The sequence below is a fragment of the Oncorhynchus clarkii genome, unplaced genomic scaffold (assembly GCF_045791955.1).
Source record: "Oncorhynchus clarkii lewisi isolate Uvic-CL-2024 unplaced genomic scaffold, UVic_Ocla_1.0 unplaced_contig_10352_pilon_pilon, whole genome shotgun sequence".
In the NCBI taxonomy this organism is placed as follows: Eukaryota; Metazoa; Chordata; class Actinopteri; order Salmoniformes; family Salmonidae; genus Oncorhynchus; species Oncorhynchus clarkii.
The window spans coordinates 1-14,053 of record NW_027260237.1 but is presented as its reverse complement, the minus strand read 5'-3'; the positions used below and the strand labels follow the sequence as shown (position 1 = coordinate 14,053).

Here is a 14,053-nt window from a genome sequence, read left to right as displayed (position 1 = left end):
CAATTCACATGCATGTGACTCACAATTTTGACACTCAAAGTGTACATCATAACCAGTACGGGGATCGAACCCATGACCTTGGCGTTATTAGCACCACACTCTAACCAACTGAGCTAACCGGCCATTTGCTATTTTGCTCAATTGTTGAAATGCACCGAGCCTCTGCAAGAGCTGGCACGTAAACAAACAAGTCCACCAACAGCATAGCCTGACAAGACTGGACCCTCTAGGTTGCTTCTTGCGGAAATTCCAAACGGCTGGGGAATTAGCTCAAATGCTTTGCATGCTATAGGTAGTGGGATCGATGCCTGCATTCTCCAAAAGCAAATTCTTTCATACATAAGGGAACATTTCGGCATTTCGTGTATGATCAGTGAAAAAGTCCATATTGCAAATGTACGGTCCCTTACTAGATGTCCGAAAACATTTGTAAAATTTGCGGTCGGCGTCGGCCCGTGCGGTAGGGCCAGACCTACCGGGAAGTCATCAAATGAACTTTGTCGGACATTCGGTTTCCGTTTTATAAAATAAACAAGTTTTGGACCATTTTTCCGCTATCCCGGAAATTCCCACAAGAGTGCATACGGAATCATATGGCAATTTGGCAAAACATCACGAATCACGACGGGGCCTTATCTCGAAAACGGAAAATATTTAGAAGCCGAAACTTGGTGAGCGTAGGTTTGGCATAATGGGCAGTTGGCCCCGAACAAGATGGCGTCTAGGCCTCAACGGTTTTTGAGTTATGGCCGTTTTTCTGGGATTAAAGGTCCAAAATGGAAGTAGAGAAATTATTTTTCCACTTCAGGTCAAAGTCAAGGAGCCTCCGGTGTCAATAAAAAAAGAACCAGCCATTTATCTATCGTCATTTAAGAGAAACGGAACAATGACAACTTGTTGATGGTCACAAATAGGCGTTTTTTTTTTCCAACGGTTACAGATCCAGTTGCAGGGTGTTCATACGAATCTTTTTAAAGTGTGCTGCGGAGCTCTGCGAGATTTCTGTGATTTTCTATGATTTTCTGAAATAACACACACATACTAAACCCTCCGTAAATAACTCAGTTCTTAACGTAAGACTTAAAAAACTCAGGATTATGTAAAAGCATACCCCAATGAGGATATGTGGTGACTTATAGCTTCCTGTGCCAACCGGAAGTGCCATAATTGGTGTCTCAGGGGCTGTTTCGAAGGGTTAAAAAAGTCTGATCTGTCCAAAACTTCATATATGTGATTAAGCAACCCCCATGAACTGTAAATCAGTCATTTTTCCCCAAAAAAATCAAAGGAAAAAAAAATCACACTAAAACACAACTTGGATGGAGGGACGTATTGGGGTGCGTAGAGACAGACAGTGGCTGCAATAGTTAGCTTTGTTGGAGCTAAAAAAGAACCGTCAGACCTAGAGTTCTGAAACTTTAGAAACCTGTTCTAGACCTCCGGTCGATGGTACGTGGTGAGTTACGTGGCTCTAGACGGTTCTCGGACCGAGAAACAGCCTCGTACATTTGCAATACCTTCAATTCATTTTGACCATCACAAAAATGACGACGTTTAGAAAAGTCTCAGAGACGCAAGGCTAGGTGCATTGAAACCGGCTCGGCCCATAGAGACGGACCCCAACGTTTATGTCCGATAGCTCGTTCAAGGACCCTGTAGCAAGGCATGGAAAAAAGTGGATTTTCAGCACCAGTTAGGGTTTTTCTCGGACACCAAATGACCTATCGAGCCGAAACTCGGGATTCGGGGTCGCCTCACATAGGACTTCACATAATGTCCGAACTGGACCCGCAGCTAGAACGTAACTATGTGTTTTACCTTTTTATTATGTTTTAAACTAAAGGCGCTGTGAATTATGGGACTGCTCTGACATATGTGATAGTTGGCTTCTAAATGAGTAGTAAAAAGTGGGTTTGGTGTCATAATGACATCTAATTGACTGATGGACACTGACTTGCTAGTTGACTTTTGTGCATTTGCAATATGTTTAAACGGAGAGGGACCATCACCAAAATGGCATTCTGAAATCAACACAAAAAATGGCATCACCATAGTCTCCAGACTGTGCTGAGTTCAACGAGCTATCCCGCTTGACCGTAGCTCGCTCGGTCTAAGCGCAACGACCATTAGAAAAGTAGGCCCAAAATGAAGCCTGCCCCACAATGTCATTTGCTTTTGAGTGACAGTGAGAGAACCGTTTAGGTGAGAAGAAAAATTCCACCACATGAATGTTCCTAAGGTCCTCCCGATCCGTGCAAGCCTAACCTTGACCGTGTGGCATTAACCCTTAACAGTAAAACAGTGTTTTTTGATCTCACAGATTACAGTGTCATCTCCCCCATAGGAATACATTGCCTGCACCCCTAATTTCAACCTGAAGTCTATATGGGTTATGAATGCCGTATGAACCTGTCTTCGGTACCAGTCCATCAAGCCACTATGAGGTCTACCTGTGTTGATTCTGAGCTTCCTGGACCAACCGGAAGTGGTTAAAATGCCCCTAAAAATGTTTACCCATACCCTGCCTGCAGTTTGACAGACATAGTGCATTCAACCCTGTGTAAATCAGTCAGTTCTTAACGTAAGGACTTAAAACTCAGGATTCTGTAAGTGGCTATGTCAACCAAGATATGTGTTAACTTATAGCTTCCTGTGCCAACCGGAAGTGCCATAATTGGTGTCTCAGGGGCTATTTCGAGGGGTTAAAAAAGTCTGATCTCTCCAAAATGTCATATGTGTGACTAGGCAACCCTTCTGAACTGTAAATCAGTCATTTCTCCCAACAGATGTCAAAGAAAACCTCCCTCACACACACACAGGAAGGATGGAGTGATAAAGTGCGGTGCTTAAAGACACAGAGAGCAGGAAATGGCATTACCATAATCCCTAGGCCGTGCCGAGTTCAACGAGATATCCCTCTTGACCGTAGCTCGCTCGGTCTAGGCGCAGCGACCATTAGAAAGTAGGCCCAAAATGTAGCCTGCCCCACAATGTCATTTGATTTTGGGTGAGAGTGAGAGAACCGTTAGGGTGAGAAGACAAATTCCACCACAGGAATGTTCCTAAAGGTCCTCTCGATCCGTGCAAGCCTAACCTTGACCGTGTGGCATTAACCCTTAACAGTAAAACAGTGTTTTTTGATCTCACAGATTACAGTGTCATCTCTCCCCATAGGAATACATTGCCTGCACCCCTAATTTCAACCTGAAGTCTATATGGGTTATGAATGCCGTATGAACCTGTCTTCGGTACCAGTCCATCAGGCCACTATGAGGTCTACCTGTGTTGATTCTAAGCTTCCTGGACCAACCGGAAGTGGTTAAAATCACCCTAAAAGTGTTTACCCATACCCTGTCTGCAGTTTGATAGACATAGTGCATTCAACCCTGTGTAAATCAGTCAATTCTTAACGTAAGGACTTAAAACTCAGGATTCTGTAACAGCATACCCCAATGAGGATATGTGTTGATTTATAGCTTCCTGTGCCAACCGGAAGTGCCATAATTGGTGTCTCAGGGGCTGTTTCGAAGGGTTAAAAAAGTCAGATCTGTCCAAAACTTCATATATGTGATTAGGCAACCCCCATGAACTGTAAATCAGTCATTTTTCCCCAAAAAAATCAAAGGAAAAAAAAATCACACTAAAACACAACTTGGATGGAGGGACGTATTGGGGTGCGTAGAGACAGACAGTGGCTGCAATAGTTAGCTTTGTTGGAGCTAAAAAAGAACCGTCAGACCTAGAGTTCCGAAACTTTAGAAACCTGTTCTAGACCTCCGGTCGATGGTACGTGGTGAGTTACGTGGCTCTAGACGGTTCTCGGACCGAGAAACAGCCTCGTACATTTGCAATACCTTCAATTCATTTTGACCATTACGAAAATGACGACGTTTAGAAAAGTCTCAGAGATGCAAGGCTAGGTGCATTGAAACTGGCTCGGCCCATAGAGACGGACCCCAACGTTTCTGTCCGATAGCTCGTTCAAGGACCCTGTAGCAAGGCATGGAAAAAAGTGGATTTTCAGCACCAATTAGGGTTTTTCTCGGACACCAAATGACCTATCGAGCCGAAACTTGGGATTCGGGGTCGCCTCAGCTAGGCTAACACATAACATAAGAAATGGACCCGCAGCTAGAACGTAACTACGTGTTTTATGGTTTTTTTATGGTTTGAACCGAAGGCGTTGTGAATTTTGGGCCAGCTCTGAAGTATGTAATAGTTGGCTACTAAACGAGTTGGAAAAAGTGGGTTTGGTGTCAGTTTGTATCAGTTTGGTGTCAGAATGATATCTAATTGACTGATGGACTCTTGTCCACTTGACTCTTGTACATTTGCAATATGTTTAAACAGTGAGGTACCATCACCAAAAGCGACATTCTGAAATCAACCCTAACGAGCGATTGAGATGAACCAGAATCACTGCAAAGCCATCCCGAGTTCATCGGGCCAGTCAATTTCACATTCCTGCAGGATTTTTATAGCATGACCAATTGGTGATGGTACCTGCCCATTGAAACATATTGCAAATGCACAGTGACTTTGAAAAAGTAAGGAAACATAAACAATTTTTTTTTATTTTTGGGTGACCAGTTGCACGTGCATTTGCAATATGATTCTATAGTGAAAAAACATCACCAAATGCGACATTCTGAAATCTACCCTAACGAGCGATTGAGATGAACCAGAATCACTGCAAAGCCATCCCGAGTTCATCGGTCCAGTCAATTTCACATTCCTGCAGGATTTTTATAGCATGACCAATTCGTGATGATACCTGCCCATTAAAACATATTGCAAATGCACAGTGACTTTGAAAAAGTAAGGAAACATAAACAATTTTTTTTTATTTTTGGGTGACCAGTTGCACGTGCATTTGCAATATGATTCTGGTACCTGCCCATTAAAACATATTGCAAATGCACAGTGACTTTGAAAAAGTAAGGAAACATAAACAATTTTTTTTTATTTTTGGGTGACCAGTTGCACGTGCATTTGCAATATGATTCTATAGTGAAAAAACATCACCAAAAGCGACATTCTGAAATCAACCCAAACGAGCGATTGAGATGACCCAGAATCACTGCAAAGCCATCCCGAGTTCATCCGGCCAGTCAATTTCACATTCCTGCAGGATTTTTATAGCATGACAAATTCGTGATGGTACCTGCCCATTAAAACATATTGCAAATGCACAGTGACTTTGAAAAAGTAAGGAAACATAGAATCAAATTTTTTTTTTTGGGTTACCAGTTGCACATTTCAGATCACCAGTTGCACATTTCAGATCACCAGTTGCACGGAGGAAAATCGTTACTTTTGACTTTGACTTTTGACTTCCTATGATATCATATTGCAAATGGACAAAACATATGCCTTATGCACAAGTAAAACAAAAAAAAATTATGATAATACAAGTTGACAAAGGTATAGTTTGAGCAAAGTATAGTTTGAATTTTGAGCATGACAAATTCGTGATGGTACCTGCCCATTAAAACATATTGCAAATGCACAGTGACTTTGAAAAAGTAAGGAAACATAAACAAATGGACATAATGAAATCATCATTTTTTTTTCCGGTTACCAGTTGCACGCGCATTTGCAATATGATTCTATAGTGAAAAAACATCACCAAATGGACATGATGAAATCAACACAACGAGTGATGGAAATGAACAACTATCACTGCCCGGCCGTCCCGAGTTCATCAGTTCAGTCAATTTTGGCCCCCAAAAAAATTGACTTTTGACTTTGACTTTTGACTTCCTGTGAAATCATATTGCAAATGGACAAATCATATTCCTTATGCACAAGTAAAAAAAATAAAATTATGATAAAACATTTTACAAAAGTATATTCATACACTTCTTACACATGATTAATTGTCTTAAAATCGAAACAATTTCGAAAAACGGTCCAGAAAGCACTTTTTTTAGTTTTTAAAGTTTAAAAAAAAAATCACATTTTCGACTTTTGACATCCTATTAAATCATATTGCAAATGGACAAAACATATGCCTTATGCACAAGTAAAAAAAAAAAAAAATTATGATAATAAAATACGAATAAAGTATGTTGATACAGTTCTTATACGTGTGTAATTGACACAAAATTCGAAAGAATTTTGAAAAACGGACCAGAAAGCACTTTTTTAAGGATGTGTGAAGTTTTTTACCAAATTTTGACATTTTTGACTTTTGACTTTTGACTTCCTATGAAATCATATTGCAAATGGACAAAACATATGCCTTATGTAATTAAAAAAAAAAAAATGTGATATCAAAATTGGACAAAAGTATATTCATACAGTTCTTACACATGTGTAATTGACAAAAAAAGCGAAAGAATTTCGAAAAACGGCCCAGAAAGCACTTTTTTAAGGGGTGATAAGTTTTGGGAAAAAAAATCATTTTTTCAAAATTTTGCTTTTGGATGTTGACTTGGGTTGCATTTCCAACATGAAAAACCCCGGTGGAGCGCACTCGCCCCCTGTTGGATTTTTGAGGTGTTACAATTGGCAATTGCCATATGGCATTTGCCATATACTTTGCACGAATCAACGCCGCTTTGGGTGGTATTGGACATCGTGTAAATGGTTTGTCCAATGCCAATATCTTGCCATTCATTTTTGTCCAATTCAGGGGGGTATTCCCTTACATGGATCCAAGAAAACTCCAGTTCACACTTCATGCAGCCTTGTCTTACGACAACCTACTGTCATGTAAACAATGACAAGAAACTGTCATGTAACAATGACAAGAAACTCTCATGTAACCCTGATGTCACAATGTCAGATGAAAAAGAAAGACATTACTTACTTTCAGAGAGCAGCGTATCACACACTCTAACCAACTGAGCTAACCGGCCGCTGGCTACAGAGCACAGTTGTTGAGATGCACCGAGCCTCTGCAAGTGCTGGAGCACAAACTAACAAGTCCACCAACAGCATAGCCTGACAAGACTGGACACTCTTGGTTGCTCCTTGTGGCAATTCCAAACAGCTGGGGAATTTGATCAATTGGTATTGTGTTTGCTTAGCATGCTATAGGTAGTGGGATCGATGCCCGCATTCCCCAAAAACATTTTTTTTTGTGGATCCAAGAAAGCTCCAGTTCACACTTCATGCAGCCTTGTCTTACGACAACCTACTGTCATGTAACAATGACAAGCAACTTTCCTGTAACACTGATGTCAAAATGTCAGATGAAAAAGCAAGAAATTACTTACTTTCAGAGGAGCAGCGTAGTACACACCATTGAGGCCCACAAACAAAGCTGTGGATAGTTTCCTTGAAGCCAGAGCATCAAGAAAGAACAAATACAAATGCCGAAACCCGGGATCGAACCAGGGACCTTTAGATCTTCAGTCTAACGCTCTCCCAACTGAGCTATTTCGGCAATTCACTAATTTTTTTTCACCCTTGACAATTCACATGCATGTGACTCACAATTTTGACACTCAAAATGTATATCATAGCCAGTACGGGGATCGAACCCATGACCTTGGCGTTATTAGCACCACACTCTAACCAACTGAGCTAACCGGCCATTTGCTATTTTGCTCAATTGTTGAAATGCACCGAGCCTCTGCAAGTGCTGGCACGTAAACAAACAAGTCCACCAACAGCATAGCCTGACAAGACTGGACCCTCTAGGTTGCTTCTTGCGGAAATTCCAAACGGCTGGGGAATTAGCTCAAATGCTTTGCATGCGTGAGGTAGTGGGATCGATGCCTGCATTCTCCAAAAGCAAATTCTTTCATGGATCCAAGAAAACTCCAGTTCACACTTCATGCAGCCTTGTCTTACGACAACCTACTGTCATGTAAACAATGACAAGAAACTGTCATGTAACAATGACAAGAAACTCTCATGTAACACTGATGTCACAATGTCAGATGAAAAAGAAAGACATTACTTACTTTCAGAGAGCAGCGTATCACACACTCTAACCAACTGAGCTAACCGGCCGCTGGCTACAGAGCACAGTTGTTGAGATGCACCGAGCCTCTGCAAGTGCTGGAGCACAAACTAACAAGTCCACCAACAGCATAGCCTGACAAGACTGGACACTCTTGGTTGCTCCTTGTGGCAATTCCAAACAGCTGGGGAATTTGATCAATTGGTATTGTGTTTGCTTAGCATGCTATAGGTAGTGGGATCGATGCCCGCATTCCCCAAAAACATTTTTTTTTGTGGATCCAAGAAAGCTCCAGTTCACACTTCATGCAGCCTTGTCTTACGACAACCTACTGTCATGTAACAATGACAAGCAACTTTCCTGTAACACTGATGTCAAAATGTCAGATGAAAAAGCAAGAAATTACTTACTTTCAGAGGAGCAGCGTAGCACACACCATTGAGGCCCACAAACAAAGCTGTGGATAGTTTCCTTGAAGCCAGAGCATGAAGAAAGAACAAATACAAATGCCGAAACCCGGGATCGAACCAGGGACCTTTAGATCTTCAGTCTAACGCTCTCCCAACTGAGCTATTTCGGCAATTCACTAATTTTATTTCTGTGGCACCCTTGACAATTCACATGCATGTGACTCACAATTTTGACACTCAAAATGTACATCATAGCCAGTACGGGGATCGAACCCATGACCTTGGCGTTATTAGCACCACACTCTAACCAACTGAGCTAACCGGCCATTTGCTATTTTGCTCAATTGTTGAAATGCACCGAGCCTCTGCAAGTGCTGGCACGTAAACAAACAAGTCCACCAACAGCATAGCCTGACAAGACTGGACCCTCTAGGTTGCTTCTTGCGGAAATTCCAAACGGCTGGGGAATTAGCTCAAATGCTTTGCATGCGTGAGGTAGTGGGATCGATGCCTGCATTCTCCAAAAGCAAATTCTTTCATGGATCCAAGAAAACTCCAGTTCACACTTCATGCAGCCTTGTCTTACGACAACCTACTGTCATGTAAACAATGACAAGAAACTGTCATGTAACAATGACAAGAAACTCTCATGTAACACTGATGTCACAATGTCAGATGAAAAAGAAAGACATTACTTACTTTCAGAGAGCAGCGTATCACACACTCTAACCAACTGAGCTAACCGGCCGCTGGCTACAGAGCACAGTTGTTGAGATGCACCGAGCCTCTGCAAGTGCTGGAGCACAAACTAACAAGTCCACCAACAGCATAGCCTGACAAGACTGGACACTCTTGGTTGCTCCTTGTGGCAATTCCAAACAGCTGGGGAATTTGATCAATTGGTATTGTGTTTGCTTAGCATGCTATAGGTAGTGGGATCGATGCCCGCATTCCCCAAAAACATTTTTTTTTGTGGATCCAAGAAAGCTCCAGTTCACACTTCATGCAGCCTTGTCTTACGACAACCTACTGTCATGTAACAATGACAAGCAACTTTCCTGTAACACTGATGTCAAAATGTCAGATGAAAAAGCAAGAAATTACTTACTTTCAGAGGAGCAGCGTAGCACACACCATTGAGGCCCACAAACAAAGCTGTGGATAGTTTCCTTGAAGCCAGAGCATGAAGAAAGAACAAATACAAATGCCGAAACCCGGGATCGAACCAGGGACCTTTAGATCTTCAGTCTAACGCTCTCCCAACTGAGCTATTTCGGCAATTCACTAATTTTATTTCTGTGGCACCCTTGACAATTCACATGCATGTGACTCACAATTTTGACACTCAAAATGTACATCATAGCCAGTACGGGGATCGAACCCATGACCTTGGCGTTATTAGCACCACACTCTAACCAACTGAGCTAACCGGCCATTTGCTATTTTGCTCAATTGTTGAAATGCACCGAGCCTCTGCAAGTGCTGGCACGTAAACAAACAAGTCCACCAACAGCATAGCCTGACAAGACTGGACCCTCTAGGTTGCTTCTTGCGGAAATTCCAAACGGCTGGGGAATTAGCTCAAATGCTTTGCATGCGTGAGGTAGTGGGATCGATGCCTGCATTCTCCAAAAGCAAATTCTTTCATGGATCCAAGAAAACTCCAGTTCACACTTCATGCAGCCTTGTCTTACGACAACCTACTGTCATGTAAACAATGACAAGAAACTGTCATGTAACAATGACAAGAAACTCTCATGTAACCCTGATGTCACAATGTCAGATGAAAAAGAAAGACATTACTTACTTTCAGAGAGCAGCGTATCACACACTCTAACCAACTGAGCTAACCGGCCGCTGGCTACAGAGCACAGTTGTTGAGATGCACCGAGCCTCTGCAAGTGCTGGAGCACAAACTAACAAGTCCACCAACAGCATAGCCTGACAAGACTGGACACTCTTGGTTGCTCCTTGTGGCAATTCCAAACAGCTGGGGAATTTGATCAATTGGTATTGTGTTTGCTTAGCATGCTATAGGTAGTGGGATCGATGCCCGCATTCCCCAAAAACATTTTTTTTTGTGGATCCAAGAAAGCTCCAGTTCACACTTCATGCAGCCTTGTCTTACGACAACCTACTGTCATGTAACAATGACAAGCAACTTTCCTGTAACACTGATGTCAAAATGTCAGATGAAAAAGCAAGAAATTACTTACTTTCAGAGGAGCAGCGTAGCACACACCATTGAGGCCCACAAACAAAGCTGTGGATAGTTTCCTTGAAGCCAGAGCATGAAGAAAGAACAAATACAAATGCCGAAACCCGGGATCGAACCAGGGACCTTTAGATCTTCAGTCTAACGCTCTCCCAACTGAGCTATTTCGGCAATTCACTAATTTTTTCTGTGGCACCCTTGACAATTCACATGCATGTGACTCACAATTTTGACACTCAAAATGTATATCATAGCCAGTACGGGGATCGAACCCATGACCTTGGCGTTATTAGCACCACACTCTAACCAACTGAGCTAACCGGCCATTTGCTATTTTGCTCAATTGTTGAAATGCACCGAGCCTCTGCAAGTGCTGGCACGTAAACAAACAAGTCCACCAACAGCATAGCCTGACAAGACTGGACCCTCTAGGTTGCTTCTTGCGGAAATTCCAAACGGCTGGGGAATTAGCTCAAATGCTTTGCATGCGTGAGGTAGTGGGATCGATGCCTGCATTCTCCAAAAGCAAATTCTTTCATGGATCCAAGAAAACTCCAGTTCACACTTCATGCAGCCTTGTCTTACGACAACCTACTGTCATGTAAACAATGACAAGAAACTGTCATGTAACAATGACAAGAAACTCTCATGTAACACTGATGTCACAATGTCAGATGAAAAAGAAAGACATTACTTACTTTCAGAGAGCAGCGTATCACACACTCTAACCAACTGAGCTAACCGGCCGCTGGCTACAGAGCACAGTTGTTGAGATGCACCGAGCCTCTGCAAGTGCTGGAGCACAAACTAACAAGTCCACCAACAGCATAGCCTGACAAGACTGGACACTCTTGGTTGCTCCTTGTGGCAATTCCAAACAGCTGGGGAATTTGATCAATTGGTATTGTGTTTGCTTAGCATGCTGTAGGTAGTGGGATCGATGCCCGCATTCCCCAAAAACATTTTTTTTTGTGGATCCAAGAAAGCTCCAGTTCACACTTCATGCAGCCTTGTCTTACGACAACCTACTGTCATGTAACAATGACAAGCAACTTTCCTGTAACACTGATGTCAAAATGTCAGATGAAAAAGCAAGAAATTACTTACTTTCAGAGGAGCAGCGTAGCACACACCATTGAGGCCCACAAACAAAGCTGTGGATAGTTTCCTTGAAGCCAGAGCATGAAGAAAGAACAAATACAAATGCCGAAACCCGGGATCGAACCAGGGACCTTTAGATCTTCAGTCTAACGCTCTCCCAACTGAGCTATTTCGGCAATTCACTAATTTTATTTCTGTGGCACCCTTGACAATTCACATGCATGTGACTCACAATTTTGACACTCAAAATGTACATCATAACCAGTACGGGGATCGAACCCATGACCTTGGCGTTATTAGCACCACACTCTAACCAACTGAGCTAACCGGCCATTTGCTATTTTGCTCAATTGTTGAAATGCACCGAGCCTCTGCAAGTGCTGGCACGTAAACAAACAAGTCCACCAACAGCATAGCCTGACAAGACTGGACCCTCTAGGTTGCTTCTTGCGGAAATTCCAAACGGCTGGGGAATTAGCTCAAATGCTTTGCATGCGTGAGGTAGTGGGATCGATGCCTGCATTCTCCAAAAGCAAATTCTTTCATGGATCCAAGAAAACTCCAGTTCACACTTCATGCAGCCTTGTCTTACGACAACCTACTGTCATGTAAACAATGACAAGAAACTGTCATGTAACAATGCCAAGAAACTCTCATGTAACACTGATGTCACAATGTCAGATGAAAAAGAAAGACATTACTTACTTTCAGAGAGCAGCGTATCACACACTCTAACCAACTGAGCTAACCGGCCGCTGGCTACAGAGCACAGTTGTTGAGATGCACCGAGCCTCTGCAAGTGCTGGAGCACAAACTAACAAGTCCACCAACAGCATAGCCTGACAAGACTGGACACTCTTGGTTGCTCCTTGTGGCAATTCCAAACAGCTGGGGAATTTGATCAATTGGTATTGTGTTTGCTTAGCATGCTATAGGTAGTGGGATCGATGCCCGCATTCCCCAAAAACATTTTTTTTGTGATCCAAGAAAGCTCCAGTTCACACTTCATGCAGCCTCGTCTTACGACAACCTACTGTCATGTAACCAAGCAACTTTCAACACTTCATGCAGCCTTGTCTTATGTCTTACGACAACCGACTGTCATGTAACAATGACAAGCAACTTTCCTGTAACACTGATGTCAAAATGTCAGATGAAAAAGCAAGAAATTACTTACTTTCAGAGGAGCAGCGTAGCACACACCATTGAGGCCCACAAACAAAGCTGTGGATAGTTTCCTTGAAGCCAGAGCATGAAGAAAGAACAAATACAAATGCCGAAACCCGGGATCGAACCAGGGACCTTTAGATCTTCAGTCTAACGCTCTCCCAACTGAGCTATTTCGGCAATTCACTAATTTTATTTCTGTGGCACCCTTGACAATTCACATGCATGTGACTCACAATTTTGACACTCAAAATGTACATCATAGCCAGTACGGGGATCGAACCCATGACCTTGGCGTTATTAGCACCACACTCTAACCAACTGAGCTAACCGGCCATTTGCTATTTTGCTCAATTGTTGAAATGCACCGAGCCTCTGCAAGTGCTGGCACGTAAACAAACAAGTCCACCAACAGCATAGCCTGACAAGACTGGACCCTCTAGGTTGCTTCTTGCGGAAATTCCAAACGGCTGGGGAATTAGCTCAAATGCTTTGCATGCGTGAGGTAGTGGGATCGATGCCTGCATTCTCCAAAAGCAAATTCTTTCATGGATCCAAGAAAACTCCAGTTCACACTTCATGCAGCCTTGTCTTACGACAACCTACTGTCATGTAAACAATGACAAGAAACTGTCATGTAACAATGACAAGAAACTCTCATGTAACCCTGATGTCACAATGTCAGATGAAAAAGAAAGACATTACTTACTTTCAGAGAGCAGCGTATCACACACTCTAACCAACTGAGCTAACCGGCCGCTGGCTACAGAGCACAGTTGTTGAGATGCACCGAGCCTCTGCAAGTGCTGGAGCACAAACTAACAAGTCCACCAACAGCATAGCCTGACAAGACTGGACACTCTTGGTTGCTCCTTGTGGCAATTCCAAACAGCTGGGGAATTTGATCAATTGGTATTGTGTTTGCTTAGCATGCTGTAGGTAGTGGGATCGATGCCCGCATTCCCCAAAAACAATTTTTTTTGTGGATCCAAGAAAGCTCCAGTTCACACTTCATGCAGCCTTGTCTTACGACAACCTACTGTCATGTAACAATGACAAGCAACTTTCCTGTAACACTGATGTCAAAATGTCAGATGAAAAAGCAAGAAATTACTTACTTTCAGAGGAGCAGCGTAGTACACACCATTGAGGCCCACAAACAAAGCTGTGGATAGTTTCCTTGAAGCCAGAGCATGAAGAAAGAACTAATACAAATGCCGAAACCCGGGATCGAACCAGGGACCT

At 42.7% G+C, this 14,053-nt stretch overlaps 13 non-coding genes across 13 annotated transcripts; all 13 read right to left on the bottom strand.

The window, feature by feature from the left end:
* Window positions 1-49: 49 nt before the first annotated feature.
* trnai-aau (transfer RNA isoleucine (anticodon AAU)) lies at window positions 50-123 on the bottom strand. The gene has a single exon. It is a non-coding gene; the product is annotated as a tRNA-Ile (tRNA).
* Window positions 124-7,320: 7,197 nt separating this feature from the next.
* trnaf-gaa (transfer RNA phenylalanine (anticodon GAA)) lies at window positions 7,321-7,393 on the bottom strand. The gene has a single exon. It is a non-coding gene; the product is annotated as a tRNA-Phe (tRNA).
* A 76-nt stretch (window positions 7,394-7,469) lies between these two features.
* On the bottom strand, window positions 7,470-7,543 carry trnai-aau (transfer RNA isoleucine (anticodon AAU)). Its single transcript has one exon. It is a non-coding gene; the product is annotated as a tRNA-Ile (tRNA).
* Window positions 7,544-8,422: 879 nt separating this feature from the next.
* On the bottom strand, window positions 8,423-8,495 carry trnaf-gaa (transfer RNA phenylalanine (anticodon GAA)). Its single transcript has one exon. It is a non-coding gene; the product is annotated as a tRNA-Phe (tRNA).
* An 82-nt stretch (window positions 8,496-8,577) lies between these two features.
* trnai-aau (transfer RNA isoleucine (anticodon AAU)) lies at window positions 8,578-8,651 on the bottom strand. Its single transcript has one exon. It is a non-coding gene; the product is annotated as a tRNA-Ile (tRNA).
* An 879-nt stretch (window positions 8,652-9,530) lies between these two features.
* On the bottom strand, window positions 9,531-9,603 carry trnaf-gaa (transfer RNA phenylalanine (anticodon GAA)). The gene has a single exon. It is a non-coding gene; the product is annotated as a tRNA-Phe (tRNA).
* An 82-nt stretch (window positions 9,604-9,685) lies between these two features.
* trnai-aau (transfer RNA isoleucine (anticodon AAU)) lies at window positions 9,686-9,759 on the bottom strand. Its single transcript has one exon. It is a non-coding gene; the product is annotated as a tRNA-Ile (tRNA).
* An 879-nt stretch (window positions 9,760-10,638) lies between these two features.
* trnaf-gaa (transfer RNA phenylalanine (anticodon GAA)) lies at window positions 10,639-10,711 on the bottom strand. Its single transcript has one exon. It is a non-coding gene; the product is annotated as a tRNA-Phe (tRNA).
* An 80-nt stretch (window positions 10,712-10,791) lies between these two features.
* Window positions 10,792-10,865, bottom strand: trnai-aau (transfer RNA isoleucine (anticodon AAU)). Its single transcript has one exon. It is a non-coding gene; the product is annotated as a tRNA-Ile (tRNA).
* Window positions 10,866-11,744: 879 nt separating this feature from the next.
* Window positions 11,745-11,817, bottom strand: trnaf-gaa (transfer RNA phenylalanine (anticodon GAA)). The gene has a single exon. It is a non-coding gene; the product is annotated as a tRNA-Phe (tRNA).
* Window positions 11,818-11,899: 82 nt separating this feature from the next.
* Window positions 11,900-11,973, bottom strand: trnai-aau (transfer RNA isoleucine (anticodon AAU)). Its single transcript has one exon. It is a non-coding gene; the product is annotated as a tRNA-Ile (tRNA).
* Window positions 11,974-12,915: 942 nt separating this feature from the next.
* trnaf-gaa (transfer RNA phenylalanine (anticodon GAA)) lies at window positions 12,916-12,988 on the bottom strand. Its single transcript has one exon. It is a non-coding gene; the product is annotated as a tRNA-Phe (tRNA).
* Window positions 12,989-13,070: 82 nt separating this feature from the next.
* On the bottom strand, window positions 13,071-13,144 carry trnai-aau (transfer RNA isoleucine (anticodon AAU)). Its single transcript has one exon. It is a non-coding gene; the product is annotated as a tRNA-Ile (tRNA).
* Between the last annotated feature and the right edge of the window lie 909 nt (window positions 13,145-14,053).